This window comes from Apis dorsata, unplaced genomic scaffold (genome assembly GCF_000469605.1).
Source record: "Apis dorsata unplaced genomic scaffold, Apis dorsata 1.3 scaffold_264, whole genome shotgun sequence".
Classification (NCBI taxonomy): Eukaryota; Metazoa; Arthropoda; class Insecta; order Hymenoptera; family Apidae; genus Apis; species Apis dorsata.
The window spans coordinates 289,032-293,181 of record NW_006263542.1 but is presented as its reverse complement, the minus strand read 5'-3'; the positions used below and the strand labels follow the sequence as shown (position 1 = coordinate 293,181).

At 48.1% G+C, this 4,150-nt stretch overlaps 1 protein-coding gene across 4 annotated transcripts in view; it reads right to left on the bottom strand.

Moving 5' to 3' along the window:
* The window catches only part of LOC102677983 (latrophilin Cirl-like), a 377,280-nt gene that overhangs the window by 300,668 nt on the left and 72,462 nt on the right, over positions 1–4,150 (bottom strand). The window contains exons 2-3 of one of the 4 annotated variants that reach the window (XM_031510811.1): positions 4,012–4,072; positions 3,744–3,942 (exon numbers count right to left, since the gene is read on the bottom strand). The exons of 1 other annotated variant lie outside the window; for it this stretch is intronic. The gene's annotated coding sequence lies outside the window, so the exon portion shown is untranslated. Of the gene's footprint in view, positions 1–3,712; positions 3,943–4,011; positions 4,073–4,150 lie in introns of those variants that run through there. 2 more of the 4 variants (XM_031510810.1, XM_031510816.1) reach the window with 2 other exon arrangements.

Here is a 4,150-nt window from a genome sequence, read left to right as displayed (position 1 = left end):
GCGAGGTGATCGTCCACGAGGAAGAACAACGACACGCTCGATCCGCTCCCAGCGGCGTCGACGGAGAAACTAACCGAGCTCGGGATCCGAGAGAGCGTCGCCCCCCACCACGCCGCCCGCCGCGCATCCCCACTCTCCCCGCTAACCGAGCGATTCCCCTCTCGCGCCTAGTCATCCACCCCATCACCTCGCTTCGCCATCCACGGCAACCAGCTCGGTTCTAGCCACCGCTCGCCCCTCCGCTTCCTTCCTTCTCGCTCGTGAACCCGACCGAACCGAGTGTTTCTCCTCCCTTCTGCCAGCTTCACCCGTTCTCACTTTCTCTCTCTCTTTCTCTCTCTCTCTTTCTTTCTCCACCTTCTCTTCTCGCCCATCTATCCTTCCCTCGCTCTCTCTCTCTCTCTCTTTCTCTCTCGGTTTTCCCTCCACCACGTTCCGTCGGTTTTCGAAGAGTCTCGCTCTCTCCTGTCTGAACTCTCAAGGTGGAGGCACTCGGCGACTCGGAGAAGATGCGCTCTCTTGGTATCTTCTCGTTCTGCCTCTCGCTACTTCGCTCCGTGTGTGCACTAGCCTGCGTGCGTGGCCCGCCGTCGGTGTAGCGTGGTTGTTTGTGCGCGTTGTTGAGAAAGGTGAACCGTTAGGTGGTGAGATCCGTGAGGGTGTTTCTAATCGGTCCGTAAACGAGGATAGCATGTTGTGGACGTATCGGCCGCGTCTAGGCGAAGAGAAATATCGGAGGACGCGGCCTCGATCGGTTGGAAGGGATCGACGATTTTTGAATTATTAGGGCCGACGGATCGATCGATCCTTGTGTGTGTCGGGACTCGTCGAGCACCGTTTCGAGTGTCGGTCGATCCAGACTGTTCTCCAGGTGATCGGGAAGCAGATCTCTCCGGATAAATTTAATTCGTTATGGAGGATCATCGACGAGAAGCGGCGTCGAGAGATTTATCTGTCTGTTGTTTGTTAGTCCGCCCCGGGTGAATGCTCCATACCCGTTTTAATCCAATTCCCATTTTAAGTTGCCAGGGATTGTTTATCGCGATGCAAGTGACGGATGAAACGGGGAAATAATTCGAGGACTCCTTAACGTTCCGATATCGAGACGGTATAACGATTCGCGAGTCGTTTAACATCGATGGAAAAATAAAAGGAAAGAAAAAAAAATATTATATATACATATATATTCGAGGCAAACGTTTCGCGTTACTCCACTTCGTGATTCGTGTCTCGTCGACTTTTCCACGAGAAAATACAACGCGCTAAACAATAACGTCCCACGATTACCACAAATCCTCCCCCGGGCTCTTTTTCGTCACTTATCAAAGCCCGGTGATCCCGGTTAAGTCTCCCAAAGCGTCCGAGGGAAGAGCAACGCTTGTAAAGTGTTTCGCAAAACTTCACCTCAGCGTGTGTACACACGCCTGGCCCCGTGAAATACGCCGCGTCCCCGAAATTTATTCATTCCCGTATTTCTTGGCAACGGTTGAAAACCGCCCTTGGACAAAAGAGCAACCCTATCTCGGGGGTATCGCATAAACAACCGAGATCGCGATCTCGCTTCGAGATCTATGACCCCCTCCCCCATTTTCTTCCCACAATCTCGCGTCCCTTCGCGTATATCGTATCGAGATGCGGAGAGCCGTGGAGAGAGTGCGAGAGTATTCCACAAAAGAGGCAGAGAGAGAGAGAGAGAGAGAGAGAGAGAAAGAGACGTCTCCCTTTTCACCTTTGCCCCCCGTTAATCCCGAAAGTCTATAAATATCGAAAGGGAATGTATTCTCCGAAGGGTCGTTTACGGGATCACAATTGCAACCGAGCGTGACACGGGCCAATGATGACGCTTTAATCCAGAAACGGTGCAAACGAGAAGAATGACGCAGAATTTTCGAGCATCATATTTTCGGGGTGAATCGTGACATTTACTCCTCGATGATTTAATTTCAAATCTACAAGTTATGATTATATGAAAATAGGTTATTGAAGATGAGGTTATAGAATCATAGAGATAGAATCGTCTCTATATCGTATGAATAATCGAAGATAATGATCCGACTAGACGATAGAAAAAGTAGAAAATAATAATGCTCGTAGTATCGTAGTTGTCCAAGCGTTCAATAGACAACGATCTATTAACGTATCTTAGAAACTTGTCATTAGATATTAAAACATCGATACGTTGCGTTGGTACATGGGCGTTAGAAAGCCAATTCTTTGCAGAATATCTTGCGGACAATTGTGTAATTCGAATGCCGTCGTGTTCGATGTGTTGCGTAAATGATCCACACGAACGATTACCGATCTTGCTCACCCAGGAATACCAATAGTGCATAACTCGTTGCCACGTTTCACGGTTGATCTAAGGACAAATCTAAGGTTTCTCGTTACCATAAAATCGCACCGTATTAGAAATTTTCCGCTCTCTCCCTCTCTGTTTGCGCAATCGAGCTCCGCTTGCCCAAGACAGGGGATAGAGAACGCCTATCCCCGCCGTGGAAACGCTGATCAACGCTATCAGTGGCGAGTAACCGGCCGCCAACTTTCCACCCCACGACCGAAAACTTGAACCGTGTTCGTATGTGAAACGCGACTCGCTTGGCCGAGTTCGAATACCGTTGCTTACCCTTACGAAGCATCAACGTATCCCACGCGAACTCCCTCGTTTGGTTCGCGACCAAAGTTTCCAGGCGACGTTTCACACTTCACAAACCTACGACAATCGTCACTTCGTGTCCTTCCACGGCGTTAGAGCAGCTGGGCGGAACGAGATCTCGGGGATATTGGAGAGGAAAGGCGAGTTAGACGGTCGTTGTCTGGGCGAGTTCGCATTCTTTGTTAACCTCCGTGGACCGCCACCAGGTATCGACTATTTCACGCTTCGTTCGGGGATTTAAGAAGCGAGAAACTCGAACAACGACAAGCCAACATTCGCGCCAAAACTTTTCTTCTCGCTCGTTTCCGTGAAATTAGTTCGGTTCGTGCGGGATAAATACGAAAACAGGAGAAAAATAGGTAAAAAAAGTATCGTTCGAATTTCGTTCCGCGCGCGCCACGCCATTTTATAAAATGGTCGATGTTACGGAAAATTCACGCGTGAAATCATGCGAGTTTCAATCAAGTTTCGAACGATTGTTTGAACGCGAGGAAGAAACGAACACGTAAGGGTGAAAAGTTTGCAAGTATACGGAACGCGTATATAGATGACACGTGGAACAGGAAGCCAAGGGTCGTCTTTAACGATTTTTCCGTGTATTTCACGCGTGTTGCGTCACCGTTGTTGGAACCGAACATCTGCCCGGGGAATTAAACCTCACGCACTCATTCCACCACCTATATATATATATATATATATATATATATATATATATATATACCTCGCTGCTTATAGTTACTATCTAGATAAATACCGAATACTTTAAGCGTCATGGTTATTTCGTTAAGTATTCATTTGCTTTTTATTTCGCCACTTACGAGAGTTAAATGATTCGCTCGCTCCACCGATGAAAACATAAACGTCGAAAAATCGAGATATATATATATATATATATATATATTTTTTCCCTTTGAAAATATTCTTTAAAACTTTATCACGAATCAAGCAAAACTACTCCTTCCATTGGATAAACCGACTGTACAAGCAAATCTATAATCGCCTTAATTCCACACACACACACATATATAGATACGCGCTCCGAGGCGTTCCAAGTATTACCAACTCGTGGACGCGTAATAACTTCATTTACGTCGTGTTTCCGCAACAACCTCGGGCAATCGTAGCACCAGCTGCTCGTGGGAAAGAATTCTCTTTGTCCGATTACGATCGAATCGGCGAGGTGGTCCTGCGTTTCAACGATGCTGCCAGGTTCCAACAGTCTTTAACAGGGGCCACACGATGCGGTGACACGGCGAAAAACGGATGGAAGAATCCCCGGCCGATACGATCTAACGATAGCGGAGATATCGATTAAATATCGAACCGGTAGCGCGGCCTGGTTCGTACGGTGTACTCACGCAATTTTTCCACGCTGCGTCCCTCCGCTGCTAGGTCCCGAGCGGAGTCGTTGACGGGTGCCTGGAACAGAAAACGAACCGGTCATTAACGCCGTATCGGCCTCACCGGCCGGCTATTTATACGAGTACGCGTCCCACG